We start from the raw sequence: 27,867 nt of genomic DNA, 5'->3' as shown, positions 1-27,867 counted from the left end.
TCAGCAGCCACCGCTAATCAAATGACGAACGTTCGGGTTCGGATCCACTCGAACCCGAACCCGGTTCGCTCATCTCTAGTAAGTATACACTTTATTATTTTTACACTGTTCTCAGCCATGATTTTTAAACATGTTGAAAATACAATAATCAGCCAATGATCCTTTTTTTCCGCTAAATGTTATTCCTATTACAAGTAGTGATAATCTACTGAATCAGCATGATTTTTGTTCCTTGTAATAAGGACCTTAGGCCATGTTAACACAAAGGATTCTTCTACTGGTTTTATAAGAAAATCAGTGGGTTTTGTCAAATCAATTTAAGTTCCTCCTTATCCCTCTATTTGTTTTTAATAATAACATAAAGCTACACATAGCATACATTTTTATGCTGTTGGTAAGCCACAAAGACACTAAGTGCAGTAAATAGTCTACATTCACAGATTAACTAATTAACTAAGAAGAATTACAGCTATGTGAATCAGAGATTCAACCACAGATCAAAATATAAGTTGGGCAGAGATTAATGACTCGGTTAAAGTTTACCTTCTTAGTATTTTCCAGAAGGGCGAGTTTTCTATTATGCTGCTATATTTGTATTTACTAGATATACAGACCTGAAATTGCATCCGTATTTCAACATTTTAACCTCAATTGTCTTAAATGCAGCAAATATGGCTCCATACTAAGAAAGCCCACCAAAGGTGAAATGCCAATGAGGCACATTTTTACTGATTTGCTCATTTTGAAAACTTTTGAATATTTTACAATAAAGTTATCTGACACCCCATTATATAAATGTAACACTCCATCAGCATCCTGTGAAAAAATAGTGCACATAAACCGTCATATAGAATGATGTTTTATGCATGATGATAGTGCATGATGTTTTGCTTGTCCTAAGGACTCACAGTCTAATTTTTCTATTTGAGACACATTTACACCATATCTAAAAAATAAATAAATAATTTAGCACATCATGAATATTATTTGCAGCTGTCATCATTAATAGATGGCCGTGTTTTGGTGCTAAAGTGACAACTGTGCGGAAAGAACCTTATGGCATAATGGAACTCAATCTAGTTTCTGTTCCTGTCATTTTGCTTGTAGAGGATCACTAACAATGTTACTGGCTTGTTTGTTAAGATTTATTTGGTGGTGTTAGATATTTTGTGGTATTAGCCAATAACTAAAAACATTTCAGAGTGAGCTTCAGCTCCTTCCTTAGGCTATGTTCACACAACGTCAAAAATATTGAAAAGGAGGCCGATTTTCATTTTAAAAAAAATGCCCACTCTTGCCGCGGTTTAACTGACTACAATGGCAATGCATTGAAGTCAATGAGAAGATGGATGTCCAATGCACACAGTCCAATGTACACAGTCCAATGCACACAGAATAATGGACGTTTTTGCCACGGATGTCAAAATAATGAACATGATCATTATTTTCGGAAGTCTTTTGCAAACAGCTGAGGTTTTTTATTAGTGGTTCACACACAGTTTTCCTTTTGTCACTGTTCTTTCTTTGTCTTTACTATTAAATTCAATGGACTTTTCAATTAAGACACACCCAAAGTCCAATTAGTAATCCGAAACTAAAATAATCTACAAACACCTGTCATTGCACTAATAGAAGGCCAGGCTGCTAAATAACGTCCGTTATTTTAGACTCACAATAACAGAGGTCATTTTAAACGGAGCTCCAAAATACGTTGTGTGAACATCTGTAATCTTATAGTTATCTCACAGTGAGTATTAAAGGTTCTATAAATTTAGAGGACAGTTGTATTAAATTTCATTATGCATTCATATTTAAAGCTATCTATCTATCTATCTATCTATCTATCTATCTATCTATCCCTCTCATCTATCTATCTATCTAGCCCTCTCATCTCCAGTTTGTCTGCAATTAATTGGCATTGACACTAATCAATTGGAGTGTGTGCAATCTATAAAATGAGGTCACCTTGTATGACTATTAGCTTTAAGCGTGCATTACGTACCGTAGCTGTAATGTTGCTGTAATGGACCTATGGAAATAAAGGCTTAATTGCTTTGATTTTACCTGAGCTAGACTGCTGTGGGGTTTTCAACATATATTATTGGAGCCTGATCAAGGACCACTTCTGCTGGTACCTGGGGCTATTTCAATAGTGCATCTTCTATCTATCAACTATCTGTTCTATCTCTCTATCTATCTATCTATCTATCTATCTATCTATCTATCTATCTATCGGCCCTATCGGCTCTATCGGCTCTATCTACCACATCTGTACAAAGGTGTTCTTTTTCAATTTTACTTCCTTATATAAAGAGAAAAAGTGAGTGCTATTAAGCATTTTATCTCCTTGCAATCCTTTAATTTATTTTCTAATACATTTTCTTGCTGTATGGAAGCCGGAAAACTATAATTATCGCAGGAACACAAGGTGAAACTTCACTCACATATAAATGCTGAGCTGGTACTGCATGTCACACTACTCAACCGCTAGGCATTTCTTTGTTTATATAAAGCAAAGGGAATTCTTTCTGCCTTACAGTTCACTGAATAAGCTACGGAAACAAGACTGTCCATCATCCAAGCACAGAATAAAATCTAGCAATTTCCACTAGTTGTAATTTACAGTACTTCAGCACATCTTTAATTTATTGACGCCTTTAGTATAAAGGCTTTCAGAGCAACTCGCTTTTTGCAGTCATTGCCTTTTTATGAGATGAAAGAAACTTTGCTTATTATGTTCTAGGTGTGCTGATTGTAACACAGTGACCTTGGTGTTCAAAGCCTGCATATCCAAGCACTTCGGTGCAACCTCATGGAATATAATCATTCTTTTTTACATTATTATTGCTCTTCTACTTTTTATCAGCCCAAATAAAAAAATATGACTGGGTATGGTCTAATTTACAATGCAAACACTCTAACTCTACCTAGATGCTTGAATTCCATTTGTTTCTTTGTTTTTTATAACCACAAAATTATACCAATCTCAATCAAGGATGGCAGATAAATGAGCTATTAAATGATTACTTTCTATGATTCAAGGGAATTGTATTTTTCTCTTGTCTTAAGTACTGATTAAAATAATGCCTGGAGATTAAACATCCTTGTAAAGCAATGAATTATTGGTCAGATTTTCATTTGCATAATGCTCTACATTTATTAAGCAAGGACTATACTAGGCAGCTAAAATGTTCACATTTGCAAGTCTACTTAGCTATAAAGCAGAGAAAGTTAACTTGTCTAAAACTGCTTTATATCAACTCCTAGTAAACAACAATAGATGACAAGACCAATATTACTTGTTGGGTAAGCAATTAATGATATTGGTTAACCTATTTTCTGAAACTTTCTAATATAGAGTACATGTCGGCCCAATGTGATCCCAGTTATCAGCCCAAATAAAAAAATATGACTGGGTATGGTCTAATTTACAATGCAAACACTCTAACTCTACCTAGATGCTTGAATTCCATTTGTTTCTTTGTTTTTTATAACCACAAAATTACACCAATCTCAATCAAGGATGGCAGATAAATGAGCTATTAAATGATTACTTTCTATGATTCAAGGGAATTGTATTTTTCTCTTGTCTTAAGTACTGATTAAAATAATGCCTGGAGATTAAACATCCTTGTAAAGCAATGAATTATTGGTCAGATTTTCATTTGCATAATGCTCTACATTTATTAAGCAAGGACTATACTAGGCAGCTAAAATGTTCACATTTGCAAGTCTACTTAGCTATAAAGCAGAGAAAGTTAACTTGTCTAAAACTGCTTTATATCAACTCCTAGTAAACAACAATAGATGACAAGACCAATATTACTTGTTGGGTAAGCAATTAATGATATTGGTTAACCTATTTTCTGAAACTTTCTAATATAGAGTACATGTCGGCCCAATGTGATCCCAGTTATCAGCCCAAATAAAAAAATATGACTGGGTATGGTCTAATTTACAATGCAAACACTCTAACTCTACCTAGATGCTTGAATTCCATTTGTTTCTTTGTTTTTTATAACCACAAAATTACACCAATCTCAATCAAGGATGGCAGATAAATGAGCTATTAAATGATTACTTTCTATGATTCAAGGGAATTGTATTTTTCTCTTGTCTTAAGTACTGATTAAAATAATGCCTGGAGATTAAACATCCTTGTAAAGCAATGAATTATTGGTCAGATTTTCATTTGCATAATGCTCTACATTTATTAAGCAAGGACTATACTAGGCAGCTAAAATGTTCACATTTGCAAGTCTACTTAGCTATAAAGCAGAGAAAGTTTACTTGTCTAAAACTGCTTTATATCAACTCCTAGTAAACAACAATAGATGACAAGGCCAATATTACTTGTTGGGTAAGCAATTAATGATATTGGTTAACCTATTTTCTGAAACTTTCTAATATAGAGTACATGTCGTCCCAATGTGATCCCAGTTACTAGTGTAAGGGGGGGGGAGCAGCTTTATACATCCCTTCCTACATGAAAGATTTTAGGTATACTAATAAGAAAATATTAATATTGTTCTTGTACATTAATACTAGAGATGAGGGAACCGGTTCGGCCGGTATGGGATCCGGTTCTGATTTTTCAAAAAATCCGGGTCCAATCGGATTCGGATTTTTGGAAATCCACTCCGATTTTTTCCCCCTTGCTTTATAAAATGGCAGTCGCCATTCTAGAAAGCAAGAAGTGTTGCCCGGAACACATCCAATCAGCAGGGATCTTGCAATAGCCCACCCCCTGTGTGACGTCGGTATTGCTTTAAGAGGAGTGGTCACATGACCGCACCACGCAGTGTGTAGAGAGAGAGGAAGCAAGCTGCTGGTGCTGCTGCTGCTATTGTGTACTACAGACTACTGAGAAGATATTGTGGGAAAGGAAAGTTTAGGAAAGCAGAGAGGAGAAACATCTAGTGATTGAGAGAGAAATATAGAGAGGACGAAAGATAGATAGATTAGGCATAGGACAGCAAAGGGTGCACGGAACCAAAACGGGCTGTACAGATATACAAGTCCTATACTTCTGATAGTATGTATATCACAACTGTCTTATCCTGAGAGACAAAAATACCTGGTAGGTGCAAAGCATTATATCTTTAAAAAAGTGCTATATATATATATATATATATATATATATATATATATATATATATATAGACAATTTCGAGACAAAAATACCTGGAGCAGGTGTATAGCAGAATATCTTTAAAAAAGTGCTATATATATAGACAAATTCTATACTTGGACCCTTCTTAATTGATAGTGTGTATATCACATCCATCTTATCCTGAGAAACAAAAATACCTGGTGCAGGTGTTTAGCATTATATCTTAAAAAAAAAGGTGCTATATATATATATATATATATATATATATATATATATACACACACACACACTCACCGGCCACTTTATTAGGTACACCTGTCCAACTGCACGTTACCACTTAATTTCTAATCAGCTAATCACATGGCGGCAACTCAGTGCATTTAGGCATGTAGACATGGTCAAGACAATCTCCTGCAGTTCAAACCGAGCATCAGTATGGGGAAGAAAGGTGATTTGAGTGCCTTTGAACGTGGCATGGTTGTTGGTGCCAGAAGGGCTGGTCTGAGTATTTCAGAAACTGCTGATCTACTGGGATTTTCACGCACAACCATCTCTAGGGTTTTCAGAGAATGGTCCGAAAAAGAAAAAACATCCAGTGAGCGGCAGTTTTGTGGGCGGAAATGCCTTGTTGATGCCAGAGGTCAGAGGAGAATGGGCAGACTGGTTTGAGCTGATAGAAAGGCAACAGTGACTCAAATAGCCAACCGTTACAACCGAGGTAGGCAGAAGATCATCTCTGAACGCACAGTACGTCCAACTTTGAGGCAGATGGGCTACAGCAGCAGAAGACCACACCGGGTGCCACTCCTTTCAGCTAAGAACAGGAAACTGAGGCTACAATTTGCACAAGCTCATCGAAATTGGACATTAGAAGATTGGAAAAACATTGCCTGGTCTGATGAGTCTCGATTTCTGCTGCGACATTCGGATGGTAGGGTCAGAATTTGGCATCAACAACATGAAAGTATGGATCCATCCTGCCTTGTATCAACGTTTCACGCTGGTGGTGGTGGTGTCATGGTGTGGGGAATATTTTCTTGGCACTCTTTGGGCCCCTTGGTAGCAATTGAGCATCGTTGCAACGCCACAGCCTACCTGAGTTTTGTTGCTGACCATGTCCATCCCTTTATGACCACAATGTACCCAACATCTGATGGCTACTTTCAGCAGGATAATGCGCCATGTCATAAAGCTAGAATCATCTCAGACTGGTTTCTTGAACATGACAATGAGTTCACTGTACTCAAATGGCCTCCACAGTCACCAGATCTCAATCCAATAGAGCATCTTTGGGATGTGGTGGAACGGGAGATTCGCATCATGGATGTGCAGCCGACAAATCTGCGGCAACTGTGTGATGCCATCAAGTCAATATGGCCTAAAATCTCTGAGGAATGCTTCCAGCACCTTGTTAAATCTATGCCACGAAGAATTGAGGCAGTTCTGAAGGCAAAAGGGGGTCCAACCCGTTACTAGCATGGTGTACCTAATAAAGTGGCCGGTGAGTGTATATATGTGTGTGTGTGTGTGTGTGTGTGTGTGTGTGTATATAGACAATTTCTATACTTGGACCCTTCTGATTGATAGTGTGTATATCACATCCGTCTTATCCTGAGAAACAAAAATACCTGGTGCAGGTATATAGCATTATATCTTTAAAAAAGTGCTATATATATAGACAATTTCTATACTTGGACCCTTCTGATTGATAGTGTGTATATCAAATCCGTCTTATCCTGAGAGACAAGAAATACCTGGTGCAGGTGTATAGCATTATATCTTTAAAAAAGTGCTATACATATAGACTGGGTGGGAAAATTAGATGTCTGGCCACAACTCGCTGAATTTGCTTTGGACATACTCTCCTGTCCGGCCAGCAGTGTGTCATCTGAGCAAGTTTTCAGCGCAGCAGGTCATATTGTCAGTCCCAGGAGAACCAGATTGTCCTGTGATAGTGTGGAACGTCTGACTTTCATCAAAATAAACGCCACATGGATAGATAAGGACTTTGTGAAACCTGCTCCTGATAACACAGAGTAGGATTTGGTCCTGTTGTCACCAAGATGTAGGACATTTTCTGCATCTATTATGGCCTATATGTGAACTAGACCTTACTGGTCATTTCACCATTCCTCTCGCCTGTCCATGGACCTCATTATTCTGCTTCTACTTCATTATTCTGCTTCTACAATGTCACCCCCATTACAACTGCTACTCCTGCCCTGGCCTCCATCTTGGCTACAGCTGGGCCTTCACTGGCCTCCATAATGGCTACTGCTGGGCCTTCACTGGCCTCCATATTGGCTACTGCTGGGCCTTAACTGGCACCCATGTTGACTACTGTTGTGCCTGCCCTTGCCTTCATGTTGACTACTGTTGCTCCTGTACTGGCCTCCATGTTGGCTACTGCTGTGCTTTAACTGGCATCCATCTTGACTACTGCTGTGCCTGCCCTTACCGCCATGTTGACTACTGATGTGCCTGCCCTTGGCTCCATGTTGGCTACTGCTGGGCCTTAACTGGCATCTAGGTTGACTACGGCTGTGCCTGCCCTTGTCTCCTTGTTGGCTACTTCTGGGCCTTAACTGGCATCTAGGTTGACTACTGGTGTACAAGCCCTTGCCTCCATGTTGGCTACTGTTGGGCCATAACTGGCATCTAGGTTGACTACTGGTGTGCCTACCCTTGCCACCTTGTTGGCTACTGCTGGGCCTTAACTGGCATCTAGGTTGACTACTGGTGTGCATGCCCTTGCCTCCATGTTGGCTACTGCAGGGCCTTAACTGGCATATAGGTTGACTACTGCTGTGCCTGCCCTTGCCTCCATGTAGGCTACTGCTGGGCCTTAACTGGCTTCTAGGTTGACTACTGGTGTGCCTACCCTTGCCTCCTTGTTAGCTACTGCTGGGCCTTAACTGGCATCTAGGTTGACTACTGCTGTGCCTGCCCTTGCCTCCATGTTGGCTACTGCTGGGCCTTAACTGGCATCTAGGTTGATTACTGGTGTAACTGCCCTTGCCTCCTTGTTGACTACTGCTGGGCCTTTATTGGCCTCCATGTTGACTATGGTTGGGACTTAACTGGCATCCATGTTGACTACTGCTGCTCCTGCCTGGCCTTCCTGTTGGCTACTGCTGCTCCTGCTTGGCCTTTACGTTGGCTGCTGCTGCTGCTGCTCCTGCCCAGCCTCCATGTTGCCCATTGCTGATCCTGCCTGCCTTCCATGTTGACTACTGTTGCTCCTGCCTGGCCTCCATGATGGCTACTGCTGCTCCTGCCTGGCCTCCATGTTGGCTACTGCTGATCCTGCCTGCCTTCCATGTTGACTACTGTTGATCCTGCCTGTCCTCCATGATGGCTACTGCTGCTCCTGCCTGGCCTCCATGTTGGCTACTGCTGATCATGCCTTGCCTCCATGTTTGCTACTGCTGCTTCTGCCTGGCCTCCATGTTGGCTACTGCTGATCCTTCCTGGCCTCTATGTTGGCTACTGCTGCTCCTGCCTGCCCTCCATGTTGACTACTGTTGCTCCTGCCTGGCCTCCATGTTGGCTACTGCTGCTCCTGCCTGGCCTCCATGTTGGTTACTGTTGCTCCTGCCTGGCCTCCATGTTGGCTACTGCTGCTCCTGCCTGGCCTCCATGTTGGCTACTGCTGCTCCTGCCTGGCCTCCATGTTGGCTACTGCTGCTCCTGCCTGGCCTCCATGTTGGCTACTGCTGCTCCTGCCTGGCCTCCATGTTGGCTACTGCTGCTCCTGTACTGGCCTCCAATGACTACTGCTGCTCCTTCACTGCATTTGTGACATTTTTCCTGCATAGACCCTGTAATGGTGAATTTCCTGCATAGACCCTGTAATGGTGCATTTCCTGCACAGACCCTGTAATGGTGAATATTGAAGTCTAAAAAAAAAATAACTTTGAGATATCGAAAAGATAACGATGTTACTGACATGTAGAGCCCTAAATTTAACCAAATACACTACCCCCGTATCATATAGATGCTTTAAACTATGAAATCCTAAGAACTGAATTCTCCGAAAAAATCCGAAAGTCCGGTAGTACCGAACTTTTGAAAAGTTCGCTCATCTCTAATTAATACACATAATGACATAATTGTTAATGATCTTTTGAAAAAAAAGAGCACAGTGGTCACTACAATAACTTGAAACTGACAAAAGTAATAATACATTTCGATTTACTGAAAATCAATCAATGAATATTAGACATTGCTTTTTAATTGTTATTTGACAGATAAACACAAAAACAAACTACTGAAACTGGCCTGTACAAAACTAAGGAAGAAATATATTTGACCATACTGTAGGACACCTAAATTATAGGGTATCCTGTAATTAGCACCATAGGTGTCTTCAAATTTGTAATCAGTCAGTCTCCCTATTTATATGGTGAAAAGTAGTTACTATGCTGTTTGGTATCATAGTGTGTACCACACTGAACATGGGCCAAAAAAGTAAGGATTTCGGGATCCTGGTCCTTAAGATCGCAGAGAATTGGTTATGCCCTACTCATTGAATCCTGTGGATAGGGCATAATTTTTTTAGTTTTATATACCTTTTCTAATTACCTTTTGAAATGAGTGCGTCTTCTGTTCATTTAAAAGCTGCACTTTGTGTTTAGTTTTCTTGTCTTGTATTTATCTGATATTAAAAGTGGTTAAGTGAAGATAATAAAATGGTTAGCATAAAAATCGTGATATATATATATATATATATATATATATATATATATATATATCTATCTATCTTGGATATGAAAAACAAATCCTACAAATAGCCTTACTATCTTATATATTTATATGGATTTATATCTTTTTTGCTCTACGTAACCTCCTTTTTACTTCTACAAGAAATGTCAGACAAATGATCCTGGTACTGAATAAATAAATCTGTCCACATAATTATAGAGATAGATCTGGTGACTTCAATGCCCAGGAACATTCAGCTAAAGTAATCCTTTAGAAGTGAGATACGCAAATGTTATTCTTGACCTGTTGTGGTTGTTGCAGATGTTGAGCAAACCCTACGAGGAAAACTATAGCCATATATAATTCTATTTTTTCTTTTCCTCCAGTGAAGATATATGTATACATTTTGGGTCAACACAGCTAAATTGACCTGTACATAGGTCCAAAACTAACTTCAATTACTATATAAAATGCATTTGGCCTCAGTGTTAGAGTAGTTTAAAGGGTAACATGCTGTAGGAGAGCTAAACACACCATTAAATGATTTATACTGTGTATTTTATCATTCCTTTATAATACAGAATAATATAAATACAGATAACTATGTATGTTTAGCTGCAGTCCAGCATATGATACACTTTAAGGCCATGTTACCATGTAGTAAGACACCAGCCGTTCCATGACCAGGCTGGGTCACGGAACTGCCGCTGAATTCGGATGCGGGAGCATCCATGTGCACCCGCATCTAAATTCCCCGCTGCACACAATGGAGTGTGCGGCCGGAGCTGCACGCTCAATTGTGTGCACTGACAGGTTTTCATTGAAAAGCGACCACAGAAAACTGACACGTCAGTTTCTTGTGGCGCTGCTAGGGATCCCTATCTGTATACACTCCGCCCAGGATTCCATACAGGGCAGCATTATGTAAGTAATTCACTGCTGCACACAATGGAGTGTACGGCCGGAGCTGCACGCTCTATTGTGTGTACTGACATGTCTATGCGGCCGCTATTCAATGAATAGCGGCCAGTGTGAACTGACATGTCAGTTTTTCATGTGGTTGGATGGAGTCCCGGCTGGAGCGCATACTATTCCATTCCATTCATTCACATACAGTGTATTTTTTGTTCAAGTCACGACCGTTGACTGTTGAACGGCCATGATTTATGCAAAACATACGTTGTAAGAACATAGTCTAAAAGTGATCATAGGTTCCTTTAAAATATTTAAATCCTAACTGATCTTTAATGTTTAAGTGTTTTCACTCACATGCTACAAGAGATAGACTTCTATAGAAAATCTATGGGCCTGTTTTCTGTATCAGGCACAAAGTGGGGAGAAGCAGTGCTCCAATGTGTGCTTCTCCCTGCTGTTATTTCAACTACCATAAAATTAACTGGCATTATCAAAATTACAACATCAGTTATACAAAGGTAAAAAAAACACATACACACATATATATCAGCTACAAATATGGGCAAAGAAACTGTGGGTTAAGAAGATTTTCTGGCATTTGAAATTTGAACTAAAAAGAAAATAAATTTTGCAACACAGATAGTCACATTATTTGCACAGGGTCTCTGAGTGCGAATATTATTATGATGCACGAGTTGTAATATTCTAGTCCCAGGTAAATCCTTAAGTAATAATGGTTTACTGTGTAATGGGATAATTACTTGCCAGCCAATTAGTAAATACAATCTGGTATGGCTGAAAGAAATGTTTTCCCAATAAGGAATCAATGGGCTGTGCCAAAATTCTAAGCTGTAGATATGAAACCTAGTGATCTATTATATAAATTCACTCATGTATGAGAATGTTAGAGGGAAATAAAGAAATTGGATGCACTTAACATCTGTTGACATTGAATCTTTTGTACTATAACATGATTTTCAATAGAGCAAATTAAGTAAATTTAGACAACAGCAATCTATTGCATACTGTCTTACTTTATGAATGCAAGTTAACTTTACTTTTTTATCTAGATAATAAGCCATCAGGACATATCAAATGTTAATAATAATTACATTAATCTAATAAAAAAAATATTCCAGAGTAGCTCTGCACAGTCAGTAACATTTGCACAGTTCATCCTATCTCCCCCTGATCAGCGCAGGGAGGAAACAGGGAGGTGAACCATGAGTGTTCAGCATTCTGTTAATGCAAGGACATTAACAGGATGTGTCTTGAGAGATCAGTAACAACTTTTTCACTGTATTCTACCATGGATCTTAGAATTATCCTTTTGACTAACCTAGACCAAATGGTATACTTAGATTAAAGGGGTATTCCACCCAAGAGCTAAAAAATTAAATGCTTCCAAACATAGGCGATCTTGCAGGTGATACCTGTCTGGGAGTTTCACCAGTCCTATCCTGTAATCCATCTGATACCTACTGGACTGGATTCTCTCCCCTTATGGCAAATCCAGCTCCTGTGCTGTTATCTTTGGCTGCTGTTTTCACATAAATTTGGCTTACTCTGTCACTGTTTCTACCTCACACACAACAGGACCTTTCTTCCTTTTACCTCACAGACAGGACCTTGCTTCCTTTTACCTTACATACATGAGGACCTTGCTTCATTTTACCTCGCACAACACTGACTGGACTCCCTTTCTGATTCTTCTATGCTCCTCCTCTTCCAGCATGCACAGCTCTTACTGTTAACTTCCTCACTGATGGACAACTAGCAATATTGTGTGCTGGCAGTACTGACATTCTCTAAATGCCATACAGAGGTAAATAATTAACCCTTAACAGTGACAGTCAAGCTTACCCTGGGACACATATCCATTTAGAGCCATCCATATAAATAGATAGATTAGAAAGAGAGAGATGAAACAACTGTTTCCTCCCTATACTGCTCTGGATGCCCAGTGTTGTTGTTTCCCCATCCCTTGGTCAGGTGCTCTCTGACTGATGTGATGTCAGTGGTGGGTGGGGTATAAGATGAGGTCTTATAGCTTGTCTGGCAACATAAGAGACAGAGATCCTGTGACTGGGGCCTCAGAAGGGAGAGAGAGAACAAAGATGTAAGACCATGTAGACCAAGAAGCGAGGGTTTTGTGCAGCTTTAGGCTATGTTCACACAATGTATTAATTTAATTAACAAGAGTCGTTCTTTGAAAGACTTAAATTAAATGAATAAAATTCCATTGATTTCAATGGGATAACGGCCAAAGTGTATACACACTGTATACACTACGGCTGTTGTTCACTGCGGCCGCTGAAAATAAATGTCATGTCTATTTTCTACAGCCACAGTACACTATGGTCAATGGTTAATTGGATTGTGGGCACACCCGAAGGTGCCCGCAATCCAAATAGTAAAAAGATAATGTTTCTACAGCCGACACTGCAATATCAGCTGTAGGAACATTCTACATGCCGGCCAGTCCCTGCACTGTAATACAATGACCGTTGTTAAACAATCTTGTTAACATAGCCTTGGGTTGTAAGTTAGGATGTGCTGCAGACAAATGGTCCAATTCATGTAACAGAAACCTATTACAAACAATCTTTTAGGTAGGGTAACATTTTTTAAAGTAGAGAAACCCATTAACCCTTTCCATTGACTTAGAATGCTAGGGATTATACTGTGATAGATCACCAGGAATGCCAGCTTTAAACTTGCACCATACTCTGGCTCACAAACCTCCTCCCATTCACACTCAGCACTGTGGTATGCCAAGGTTTTATAAAGAATTTACCTGAAAGTTATTTGAGTTATTTTAGCCTATGGAATGAAATATGGTATGCTTAGAGTCTTTGACAATCACAGATAGTTAATGCTGTACAGTTTAGTTAAAACTGCTAGATGCATGTACATTATTGGCTGCTATGTTGAGGCTGCATTCACACATTCCGGGAAGTTGTCCGTGCTCACGGGTCCATGCGCACGGACAATTTTACAGCCCATTGCTTTTTATTGGGCTATTCAGATGTTACGTGATTTCACGGATCCATGATATGTTCCGTTTAGAAATAGGACTTGTCATAACTCGGAATGGAAGCATGAAACGGATTCCCCATAGAAATCAATGAGATCCGTGTTTTTTACGGATGTACACGGATGTGAAATCCGTGTTCATCCGTGAAAAACACAGATGTGATGTAATCAATGTAATTTAAAATGCTTTAAAACAGATCTGTGAAAAAAAACGGACACCGATACAAAACGGATGCAAAACGAACTGTTTTTCACGGATTATGGAGGTAGCTAGCAGACCACAATCCCGGACCTGGAAAATTACTGAACGTGTAAATGCAGCCTGAGACTTGTTAAATATTTATAGGCAATGATGTAAAAGTAGGGTAGAAATTTGTAGGACACTTTTCATCTATCCCATACTGTTTTTGAGTTGCTGTTATAAGAAAGGAGGTATCCTAAAAATAGGGCATGTTCCAGTAATTTTAGAAGGCAATTATATCCTACTGCAATGTCGTTTTTAGATATATCTATATTATGTATCTCTTGGGTTGGATCATAAATTAACTGATCCACTGTCTTTATCTCTCCCTATAATCTTAAACTTTCTGTGAATATATTTATTTTTATTATATTTAAGTTTTATATGTTATTCTTTTCTATTCCATTACAGCCTAAGACCACCAAGTATGTCATTATCATCCCATTGACTGTATTAGCACACCAGGGATCTTATTAGCAACTTCTTTACTGCCCTAGACGACCAGGGGTATTATTATTATTAATTGTTTCAATTCCCTAGACAACCAGGGACGTTATTATTAACCTTTTCATTTGACCTTAAAGGATGTAACCATCAACCTATTGATGAAAAGGTGTTAACCTAGACCATCAGTGCTGTTACAGCAAGGTAGAATTAGAAATTAAGGTCAATATGTTGGTGAAAGGGGCCTTTATGCTGTTTTAATATAGGGGCCCATAGTTGTCAATGTCTTACCTATAATTATTTATTCTATTGTTTTTAGTTTTACATAATACGACATTACTTTTACACTACTTTGAAAACTAAGTCTTGACATTTTAGAAACATACATGTACAGGCTGTCAGTATTTAATTGGATAGAAGCTTCTGGCAGTTACTTATCTCCTGCATTGCATTGATCCTGCCAGAATCAATGTATTTAGCTAAGGTTTACTTTATTTGTGCACAGCCAACTTTAAGGTTTATCTTTTAAAATGTAGTTAGAAAGATAGGGTTAACTATTAAATTATAGTGCTGAATTGAATCGGCAGCAGATCTGCAGCAGATTTGATGGCCCAGATTAGATTTAAAGCAAATTTGTGCCATTAAATCTGCTTGTGGTAAAGCCACAAGATACAGAACGAAGACCCCTAAAACAAATGCATTTTTGGAAGTCAGTTTTTGCCGCGATTTAACTGACTGCAATGGCAATACATTGAAGTCAATGGGAAGACGGACGTCCAATGTACACAAATGCATTGAATAACCGGTGTTTTTACCGCGGACATCAAAATAATGAACATGATCATTATTTTCGGACGTCTTTTGCGAACAGTGGACGTTTTTATTAGTTGTTTACACACAGTTTTTCTTTTGTCACTGTTCTTTCTCCGTTTTACTATTGAATTCAATAGACTTTTTAATTAAACCACACCCAAAGTCCATTTAGTAACCCCAAGCTAGAATAATGTGCCAACAGCCGTAATTGCACTAAAGGAAGGCCAGGCTGCTAAATGACGTCCGTTATTTTAGACTCAAAATGTGGACGTCATTTTAAACGGAACTAAAAAAAACATTGTGTGAACATAGCCTTAGACAGATAAGCAATGCTATATGCTTCTGCAGGTTTGTTTATTTATTTATTTATTTATTTATTTATTTATTTATCTCTACCTGGAGTTTCCCATTAAGTAAATACAAATATATTCTTTATTATTATATATTTTTTTTTTTATTTTGTGGTGCTTTGCAAATATTATACATTTCCATAAATTCTAACAATAGTTCCCTTGTTATACTGATTTACACTCTCGCTGCTTCTCTTATACTCCTAACATGTTTAATAAAATTCAGACACTTTCTTTACTGAGACAGATACATTTCATTTATAGCGTGAATATACAGTACAGGATTTGGCTGGAGCATTAAATAATCTGTTGCAGGGATTCACAGAGATAATATTGGCTGTTCTACATGAGTCAGAAGTTCAAGCAGTCAATATATTTAACAATCCACAGTAAACAATGTGCATTGTGCATGTCAATCTTTGAATAAATGTAATGTGTTGTCTTTCTTGCAGCCATATAAAGATAGATTTAAAAACATAAAACTACAATGACTCTATGGGAAAATGGTGGTGGTGATAGACAGGAGGAACATATTATGACCCATTTGTATTCTCTTATACTGATAAACTCTATATAAATCACTTGTACAACAAGGGACAACAATATAGTTTGGTTTGAAAATTTGAAACTATGAAGCTTTACAAAAGCTGTAAGATGTAAAAAGCTGTTCATCTGAAAGAAGCATAATGAGGAACACTACATGTTCTGCTAAGTGAGTATCCATAGAAATGAATCTGGGAAGATTAAAATGGCCCCTCCAGTGGTCATAGTAAGAAAAAAGATTCTGTATCTGTGGCATACCTTAAAAAGTAAATTGATTAAAAAACCTTGATCTGTAGTGTATAATTTGTATAAACTGTGTGCAAAACTGTGTGTAAAAATACAAATCCTGCTTATTTCATAAGAGCTAATCACAGTTTAAGGCTGTGGCATTCTTTTTGAAATGAAGGTTCATATTGAGAGAGAGTGTTTAAAGGGTTATCCAGCATTTATTTTTTTAATACATTGCTGCCCTGTTGGCAAACATAATAAACATGTTGGGGGTCTTAAATAAAGTCCCACCCACTTTCTCCTGGCAGTATTTACTAAGAGGCGCACACGTCTTAGGAAGTCCAGACGGCTAGGCGCAGACGTTGCCGGACAATTCTACACCTGCTTCCACAAGGTGTAGATTTGTATCATGATTTACACCTGTGAGCAAGCTTAAATGATAATAAATCAGGTGTGGGAGGAGGCCACACCTCCTCTCCACCTTGCTGCACCACTTCTCTCTGGCATACCCCCCTGTCCACAGCCTTAATAATTCCCTTCCATTATGCTTACCTCTCCCCATTCTCATGGTGTTGCAATACTATGTTGCCGATGTGCCCCGCTGAAGTAGTGGAGCTGTAGTTCACAGGGGCCACTGGTGACACCACATCGGGACACCAGGGGAGCGAGGAGAGGTAAGCATAAGATGTCATATTTGCCAACAGAGAAGAAATATATATATATAAAAAAAAAATTTTAAAGCTGGATAACCCCTTTTAGGACACATGTACTCGTTCAGGTTTTTGATGCAATAGTTTTTTTTTTTTTCAATCACTGCAAGTAATGAGAAAAAGCCCCTCATGTAATCTTCAATTCGCCAAAGACCTCTGCTTGTGCTCTCCCATTGTCTGCTCCAAAAACATCTGTCCCCAAGATTCTCCTGTGTTTCTGCCGTACCCAAGAGAAGCCCAATAAATACAACTTGCCCACCATCAAAAGCGACTTGAAAACCCATCTCTTCATAATAACCTTTAACCTATAATAACCTCTGTTACCACTGCACTTTATATTATTGGCTGCTTCTCTTACTGTCTCCCTCTCCTTGTAGATTATAAACCCTTGTAGGCAGGGTCCTCTCTGACGCTATACCAGTCTGTCATTAGATGTAAATGTAAAAAATTGTGGAGGGCAGAGGGTGGTGGGAACATAACAATTAAGAGATACTTACCCATCCCCATGCTGCCAAAGTGCATGTCTTGGTCCTGTGATGTCATGACCTGGCTCAAAATGTCAACTCAGCCAGTCAGTGAGTGAGGCAGGACACTGCACCTCTGCATTCATTGACTGGCTGAGTGGGTAACTCCTGATGGATTCTCCTTTTGGGACCCCCGCAGCCAGTCAGTGACATGTGCTATAGCCTGTCACTGACTTCCTTAAACACTAAGATCTATACATCTCGGTATTTAAGGCATGAATGACAGGCAGCCACAATTATGTCATTTATTGGCAAAAAAATTGTTGTTAAATGACGAAATCAATTTAATTTCAACAGTGTGTGAACATATCCTTTCTTTGTTTTTAATTCACTCCTGGTTTTGGTGGAAAAATACTGACCAAAATACTGAGCAAAAATACTGTGTAGGAACATAGCTATGTTCACACACAAAAGAACGGCCACTGTTTTCAATGAAAAGAACAACCATTCTTTTCATAATGCAACAATTTGCATTAAAGTCAATGCAAACAATGGCCCTTGTTTCACACAAAGTATTAAACATCGGCTGTTATTTGACTACGGCAGTTGAAATCATGTTCATGTCATAAATTTCCTGCTGTTGTCCATAGACTTCAATGCAATTTTTTCATTTAAGTGCCAAATAACGGCCATTGTTTATGTGTAGTTGGAACATAGCCTTAATAGGGGTGTGTTATGACCCAGGGTGGGCATAAACCACTTGTGATCCCCATGAAAAGTGCTGCAACAGTGCTACAACACCTGTCCTTGCTAACTACAGCTGATACTCACCAAACAGTTGCTTCTCTGTAATCATTGCTGATGTATTTGGCTTTATGTTAACAAGCACCTGAATGCTACATAACTTTAAAAAGTATATGAAGACATTTCTAACTAGAGAAAAAAGTTTCAAAATCAATGTTATATTAAGTATTTTTTAATATAAAGAAAGAAGACATCCAGCTTCATAGTTAATAGAACAATTATTTCCTAGCATTTCCATTAATGCCTTATTTTTGAACTTTTGTAAAAAAAAAAATCTGTACAATTCTGCTCAGCTATATGACTGACATATGTCAAATAAATGAGAGCTTTGAAATTCCTACATAATACCCTAAGGATATGCGCTGCATGCCTTCAGAAATGATTAAGTCATTATCAGGGTTAATTTGGAATGTGACAACACAGCTATATTGTTTAAACCATTCGATTATTAGTTATATTTGTGCACATTTTCTTAGCAGCATCATTATTCAGGTAACTTGAAGGATGTTAGACAAAGACTTGGGGTAGTTGTAGGATAATATATACTTCTATTGTAAAATATCATGCATCAAGCAAATCCAAGAGAGTCTAAGTTATGAGACAAGCGTATGGAGTAAAGCGTATGGAGTAAAGTGTTGAACTTTTCATGTTTATTTCATATTCCTTTAAGATGTCTATAAATTAAACTGAAACTATAGTATGTAATGTCAAGAAATTTCACAGTCCTGTTCATAACAATCACTCATATCTGTCACTATGATCAGTGCGACTCAGAATCAAATGTATTTATAATATATTCCCTTCACTTAGGATGCACTATGATTACACCATTTGTCAAGTCACCAAAAAAAAAAAAAAAAAAAAAAAAAAAGAATTGCTAAGTACTGGTGTTACGTCATGTGACTCAACCCTCCAATATGATGATAATAATAAGAGGCAAGAGCCTACCACCTCTAATATCATGTGGAGGTCAAAAGCACACAGCCTGTTTCAGTGTCTGCCAAAATTATCTGACAGATCTGACAGAGTTACTGTGGATAAAATATATACTCCCCTTAAGGGAAAAAGTGTGTGACCATTATTTGTTAATCAGTTTATGCTTGTGCTGAAATGTTAATGGCCAGAGAGTAGCAGGTAAGAGGAAGAGTTCCGGCTCCAATGGGCTTAGTGTTGATCGTCCATGTGCACTGTCAGGAAGACTAAAGGATAAAGCTATTACCCAGTTTACCATTTTCCAGAGAAAGGTAAAAATAACTCCCTGAGGTAGAATCCAAACAAATTAACCCCTAGACAACCATGGACGTAGGGTTACGTCATGGAAGTCTGTCCCCAGACGACCCATGACGTAACTCTACGTCATGGGTGTTTCTCCCGCTATGAAGCGCGCTCCGAAATGGAGCGCGCTTCACAGCAGGTGGGGGCCAGCTGCAATCAGCAGCCGGGACCTCACCGGTAATGACACGCTGCAGCGAACGCTCTGCCGCGTGACATTAACTTCTTAAACGCATGCATGTATGTAAAAGTCCCCCAAAGGGACTTCAAATGAGTAAAAAAAAAAGTTCAAAACACTATTAAACTACCCCAAAACCCCTCCCCCAATAAAAGTTGAAATAACCCCCCCTATCCTATTAAATAAATAAAACATATAAAAATAAATAAATAGATAAACATATAATATACCGTAGCGTGCGTAATTGTCCGATCTATTAAAATATAACAAGCGTCATTGTGATCGGTGAACGACGTAGACGAAAAGAGGGAAAAAAGTGCGCGGATTACCGATTTTATATTACATTATATATTTTTAAAAAATCAATAAAAAGTGATCAAAACATCCGATCTTCACAAATATGGTATTAATAAAAACTAGAGATCATGGCAGAAAAAATTACACCCCATACAGCCCCGTAGGTGAAAAAATAAAACCGTTATAAGCGTCACAATAGGCCCATTTTATTAATATTTAATTGCCAAAAAAAGGATTTCATAAAAAAATATATATAACATTAGAGAATCTGTGTAACCTGCATACGGTTGTGTTCGGACTGACCTATAGAATAATAGTATCATGTCGCTGTTACCATATATTGTGTTACGTACACACAGGAACCCCCCAAACATTACCATATTGCATTCTTTTTTACGATTTCACCTATTTATATCTTCATAAATAATATATTTGGGGTTCCATCATACATATTATGGTAGAATGAAAGACGCCATTACAAAGTACAACTATTCCTGTAAAAAACAAGCACTTACATGGCTTGTAGATAGAAAACTGAAAGTGCTAGAGCTCTTAGAAACGAGGAGGGAAAAACGAAAACACTAAGATCAAAATTTGCGCGGTCCACTGGGTCATTTTGGGCCTGGTCCTCAAAGGGTTAAAGATCTATGTACTGTAGCTTCAACCCTGTGTGAAGTTCAAGCTGGGTCTAGGAGATGCTGTGTGGGATTGCAGCCAGAGAGGAAGTGTTAGCCAGGGTACAGCACTCTGGGGCCCTATGTAATGATTATTTTCATCCTGTGGTATAGTGTAGTGGACCGAACAGGAGGGGTAGGAGTGATTGGTAGAGGTACTGTAGCTCTCAATAAAAGGAACAAGTTTGGAAGTTTCCTGCTTTCTGCGAGTTATCAGTTAATCTGTGAAAGTTTTGAAGATCTGTGTGATAGCAACACTGACCTGTGGTCTTGGTGAGATTAACAATGACTTAAAGTGACTCTGTATCTACCGACCCACCCCACCAAACTGTTAGTACCGTCCGTTCGATAAGAGTAAATCATTACTGGTTGTTATCCGAGTATCACATCAGGGGTACTGTGTTGGAGGGGACTTCAGAAGAGAAGGATTTAGGGGTAATGATTTCTGACTGCCTTAAAATGAGTCACCAGTGCAACCAGGCGGTGGGGAAAGCAAATCGTATGCTGGGGTGTATAGCTAGAGGTACAACCAGTAGGAAGAGGGAGATTATGATCCCGCTGTATAGAGCTCTAGTGAGACCACATCTGGAATACTGTGTCCAGTTCTGGAGACCTCACCTAAAAAAGGACATTTATAAAATAGAACGGGTCCAAAGACGGGCTACAAAAATGGTGGAGGGTGTGAGGCATAAACCATATCAGGAAAGACTTAAGGATTTGAATCTGTATAGTCTGGAGGAAAGACGGGAAAGGGGGGACATGATTGAAACCTTTAAGTATGTTAAGGGACTAAATAAGGTTCAAGAGGGGAGTGTTTTTAGTAAAAAACTGAGCTCAAGAACAAGAGGACACAGTGAGAGGTTAGTTGGGGGAAAGATCAGAAGCAAAGTAAGAAAATATTATTTTACTGAAAGAGTAGTAGATACCTGGAACAAACTTCCAGCAGAGGTGGTTGGTAAATCTACAATAACAGAATTTAAACACGCCTGGGATAGATATATATCTATCCTAAGATAATAAGAAAGAAAATACTAAAAGGGCGGACTAAAGGGACCCAGTGGTCTTTTTCTGCCGGCAATCTTCTATGTTTCTATGTTTCTTTTAAAATATGCCTGGTGCATTGTTTAGAGCAAAAAATGATCATTTACTCTGCAGTGCTATGTCAAACTGGTGTGGCCTAGAGTGTCTTTGTCCTAGGTCTGCAACACCTCTCCTTTCTTCCTCCACACCCTCCTCATGATTAGAAAGACCACCAGGCAAGATTTCTCCTATTCATCACTTGACTAAGCAGTGCACCTGTACTGTAGCATTACAGGTGCAGTTTAGATGAGGGATTAATAGAAATCCTGCCTTTGGGTGCTCTTAATGATGAGGAGGATGGGGAAGAAGAAAGGAGAGGCGTGGCAGACCTAGGCACAGACACTCTAAGCCACACCAGTTTGACACAGCACAGTAGATTAAAAGATCCTGTATTGCTCTAAACAAGGCATCAGGCGCATTTTAAAAGACACGACCGGTTAGGAATTACTCTCGTGAAATGGATGGTACTAGGGGTTTGATAAGGTGGGTGGGTGGATACAGAGTCCATTTACTAACGTTTACCTGTTTCCTTCAGAAAACTAACCTAGACATACCCAGAATGTTTGTTACCAGAAACCATGAAGCATATTATGTCACTAGTATGAACTGAAGCCAAATACAGTATGTTGTGCCACTATTGAAAAAAAAAAAAAGTACCTCTATTAGGGATGAGCGAACTTTTGAAAAGTTCTAACTTTTGAAAGGGCCTAAACCAATGGCTCTTCCCACCCTGGTGTTACCAGGCTGCTGTTGCTTGTTTTTTAACTCGGCTCGTTATTAAAATAGGGGGAACCCTACGCGTTTTTTTAATTATTTATTTATTTTAAAAAAACTGCGTAGGGTTCCCCCTTTCATAACCAGCCAGGTTAAAAACCAAGCAACAGCAGCCTGGTAACACCAGGGTGGGAAGAGCCATTGGTTTAGGCCGTCCCCAGCCTAAATATTGCCAGCCTGCTGCTGCCCCAGTCCAGGAGTGCCAATTTTGATGCTCCGGGACCACTGGCACCCGACTCTTCCCAGTACCCCTGGTGGCATTGGGTACAGGGGTAATAATGGGGGTTTAGTGTTAGCCATTTTATTTCGGCTAACACTAGGCCCCGACTTAGTAATTGATTCCGTCTATTAGACGGCTTCCACTACTAAGTCTATAAAGTAAAGAAATAAAGACAAGACACAAGTGAAATTTTTTTTTATTCAAATAAAAACACCCCCACACCCCTCATTGACCATTTTATAAAAAAAAAAAAAATTCAAACAACCGCTGGTCATCGTCGTAGTCCATCGAATCCGACGTAGTCCACAGGATACCGATATCTGAAAAACAAAAAGGGAAAAACACACAAAAAACACACAAACAGGAGCACAACACCCATTATTGTGAGCGGTGTTGTGCACCTTACAGTATGCCGCATCTTTACAGATCGCTGCTTACAGTCTGGCCCCCAAGGGGTTAAGGGGGGATGCATTGCATCCCCCTTGAACCCCTTGAGGGCAAGACTGATGTCAGACTGCACCCATACCAGCAAAGAAGGGGTTAAGTGACCCCCCTTCCTTGCTGGGATGGGTGCAGTGCTGGGGAGCGGGTGGGGAGAGCTGTATACTCACCCCCATGTGTCCTCTTCGCTGGTCCGCAGCACAATGAAGTCACTGTGCTGCGGACCCGCTAAATATATGTGCGCTCAGCTAATCAGCTGAGCGCACATATGATTCAAAATGTTTCTTCTAATAATGCTATTGTGATAGCATAATTAGAAGAAACATTTGATGTTTTAATTAAAGTAAAGTATTAATTATTACAGTGAGCTCTTTTACCGGGAATTTGAATTAATGGCTTTAAAAGAGCTTCCTGTAATAATTAATATTTAATTAATAAAACACATTTTCGTTGTAATAAAATTACTTTTGTTGTCCAATAATTTAATTTAAACAAATCCATACTTGTTTAATTAAATATACTGTAAAAAAAATAAATATATATATATATATATATATATATATATATATATATTTATTTTAACAGTATATTTAATTGCACAATGATGGAATTTAATTTTAATTAAATTATTGAACAACGAAAGTGGCTTTATTACAACGAAAATGTGTTCTATTAATTAAATATAATAACCATTAGAGGCATCGGCATTATTGCAGAGGATCGCTAACCCGGTAATGCCGATTCCTCTAATACTGTTTTACCTGCTTTCCCAAATGCATTCCAGAGGTGTTTGCAGCACTTTTGAAAGATGTCTTGGATGTCTTTGATTTTATTTGTTATTGTTATCTTAACCAGATTCGTTACAAACTTTCTCAAAGTTCGGTTCGTGACGAACCGAACTTTTTGCAAAGTTTGTAACAAATCTGGCTTGTTACGGTTCGGTTTGCTCATCCCTAACCTCTATTAAGTGTTTATGCTGAATCTACATCACTGGATGTCTAGGTTGTTATATCTGAAGAATGAGCTGCTCACTAGGTTTATTTTCACTTTGCAGTCCTAGGTACCAAGTCACTATGTTGTAACATTTATCTGCTTTCTTGTATTAGTTACTTATTAAAGGGAGAGTCCAGGCAAAATAATTTTAAGATATGTTATTGCCTAACAAATTATGAAATAATTATGAAAATTACTAATAGACACTTATTATGGGAGATGCACCTATAGGGAATTTTCCCTGCACTTACTACAGCATGGCATGTTCAGGCCTCTGTAAAGTTGGTGATGTCACGTCACATAAACTGCCGGTACCTGCTGCGCCAGTCTGTCCCACCACTGCAGCAGGAGTCGGCAGTTTATGTGACATGACATCACCAACTTTACAGAGACCTGAACACGCTATGCTGTAGTAAGTGCAGGGAAAATGCCCTATAGGTGCATCTCCCATAATAAGTGTCTATTAGTAATTTTCATAACTTTTGTTGGGCAACAAGATATCTAAAAATTATTTTGCCTGGACTTCCCCTTTAATAAAAATATGTCCTATAGTCTGAACAATGTAGCCACTAAATAAATATCTGCATTTTGGGAGGATTTAACAATTTACTGTAGGTAACTAATGTCACACACAAATATGACCCCATCTGACTAAGCAATGATATTTATTCTAGGAAGCAGCATGGTAGAGCATTCTGTTCACCTATAAAGTGGGAATATATACTATAAGTAAAAGTAAGCTTGATTTTCTGTTCATATTTAGTTCATTCATCTTTGAGACATCATTACATTCTATAAATCATCATTGACGAACACAAGTTTTGCTATAGAACAGCTCTGAGTTATAGCCTCATTCAATTAAACATTCCAGAGGGCATGATTGCTTTAGCTCTGAAATTGAAGAACATCTCGGCAGAAATTAAAAAACATAAAGAAATGAACTTAGGTAATTGCTTATTAAATTTTCAAACCCAAATGACAATAACAAGTTTAAATTGATTGCTCAATATGTTTAGAAGAAACCGTCTGCAGAGCTATGATTTGATACATTACAAATCCGATACTAGAAGATTCTACGGGTGGCCCCTGAGTCAGCTACAGAATTTGCAATAAATATATATATATATATATATATATATATATACATATATAAGTGATAAGAGAACCTCGAGCATGCTCGAGTCCATCCAAACTCGAACGATCGGCATTTGATTAGCGATGGCTGCTGAAGTTGGATAAAGCCCTAAGGCTATGTGGAAATCCTGGATATAGTCATTGGCTGTATCCATGTTTTCCAGACAACCTTAGAGCTTTATCCAAGTTCAGCAGCCCCAGCTAATCAAATGCTGATTGTTCGGGTTCTGATGGAGTCGAACCCGAACCCGGTTCGCTCATCTCTAATATATATATACATATACATACATAGGCTATGTTCACACAACGTTTTTTAATCTCTGTTTAAAATGACGTCTGTCATTTTGAGTCTAAAATAACGGATGTTATTTAGCAGCCTAACCTCCCCTTAGTGCACTAACGTGTGTTTGTACATTATTCTAGTTTGGGGTTACTAATTGGACTTTGGATGTGGCTTAATTAAAAAGTCCATTGAATTTAATAGTAAAAACGGAGACAGTACGGTGACAAAAGGAAAACTGTGTGTGAACTACTAATAAAAAAACGTCCGTTGTTTGCAAAAGACGTCCGAAAATAATGTTCATGTTCATTATTTTGACGTCAGCGGCAAAAACGTCCGTTTTTTACTGTGTGCATTGGACGTCTGTCTTCCTATTGACTCCAATGCATTGCCATTGCAGTCAGTTAAATCGTGGCAAAAACTGACGTTTTTTAAATAGCTAAATCGAACGTTTTTTTTCTCGATTTTTGACGTGTGAACATAGCTATATATACAGTATATATATATATATATATATAAAGTTCACTTTGAGGCTATGTTCACACTATGTATGTGTGCGGCTGTATTTTTTATGCGGCTGAAAATGTGCGGCTGAAACTACAGCCGTGGGAAAAAATTGACATGCGGCTCAAAACATACGGTCATTTACTTGGAAATCTGGTTCAACTAAAAATAACAAATAAAATCTTAAGAAAGTGATGCAAACACCTCTGGAATGCATCTGGGAAAGCAGGGAACACAGTTTACATGAATTGCTATTACCGGGGTTTGCGATCCTCTGCAGTATGCCGATGCCTCTCATGGTTAATATATTGAATTAATAAAACACATTTTTGTTGTAATAAAGTCCCTTTCATTGTTCAATAATTAAATTTAAACGAATCCATCATTTTGCAATTAAATATACTGTTAAAATAAATATATATATATAAATAAATGTATATTTATATATATATATTTATTTTTTGACAGTATATTTAATTGCACAATAATGGATTTGTTTAAATTAAATTATTGAACAACAAAACTGATTTTATTACAACGAAAATGTGTTTTATTAATTACTAGAAAATGTACCCGGCGCTGCCCGGGTATAAAGTGTCAGTGTGTTAATTAGATTTGTTCTAATACCTGTAGTGTGTAGTTGTGGGGGCTGTATACCTGTAGTGTATAGTTGAGGGAGGTCCTGTATACCTGCAGTGTACAGTTGGTGAAGGTCCTGTATACCTGTACTGTATAGTTCGGGGGTCCTGTATACCTGTAATATATAGTTGGTGCTGTATACCTGTAATGTAAAGTTGGTGGAGGTCTTGTATACCTGTAGTTTATAGTTTGAGGGTCCTGGATACCTGTAGTGTATAATTAGTGAAGGTCTTGTATACCTGTAGTGAATAGTTTCAGGGTCCTGTATAACTATAGTATAGAGTTGGTGGAGGTCCTGTATACCTGTAGTGTATAGTTTGGGGTCCTATATACTTGTAGTATATAGCTGGTGGAGTTCCTGTATACCTCTAGTATATTTGGGGTCCTGTATACTTGTAGTATAGAGTTGGTGAAGGTGCTGTATACCTGTATTATAGAGTTGGTGTAGGTCCTGTATACTTGTAGTGTATAGTTTTGAGGTCCTGTATACCTGTAGTGTATAGTTTGGGGTCCTATATACCTGTAGTATAGTTGGTGCTGTATAGTTGGGTCCTATATACCTGTAGTATATAGTTGGTGCTGTATACCTGTAATGTATAGTTGGTGGAGGTCTTGTATACCTGTAGTTTATAGTTTGAGGGTCCTGGATACCTGTAGTGTATAATTGGTGGAGGTCTTGTATACCTGTAGTATATAGTTCGGGGGTCCTGTATACCTGTAGTGAATAGTTTGAGGGTCCTGTATAACTATAGTATAGAGTTGGTGGAGGTCCTGTATACCTGTATACCTGTATTCCTGTAGTGTATAGTTTGTATAGTCCTATATACCTGTAGCATATAGCTGGTGGAGTTCCTGTATACCTGTAGTATATTTGGGGTCCTGTATACTTGTAGTATAGAGTTGGTGAAGGTGCTGTATACCTGTATTATAGAGTTGGTGTAGGTCCTGTATACTTGTAGTGTATAGTTTTGAGGTCCTGTATACCTGTAGTGTATAGTTTGGGATCCTATATACCT

This window comes from Dendropsophus ebraccatus, chromosome 3 (genome assembly GCF_027789765.1).
Source record: "Dendropsophus ebraccatus isolate aDenEbr1 chromosome 3, aDenEbr1.pat, whole genome shotgun sequence".
Taxonomy (NCBI): domain Eukaryota; kingdom Metazoa; phylum Chordata; class Amphibia; order Anura; family Hylidae; genus Dendropsophus; species Dendropsophus ebraccatus.
This window is presented reverse-complemented; position numbering follows the sequence as displayed.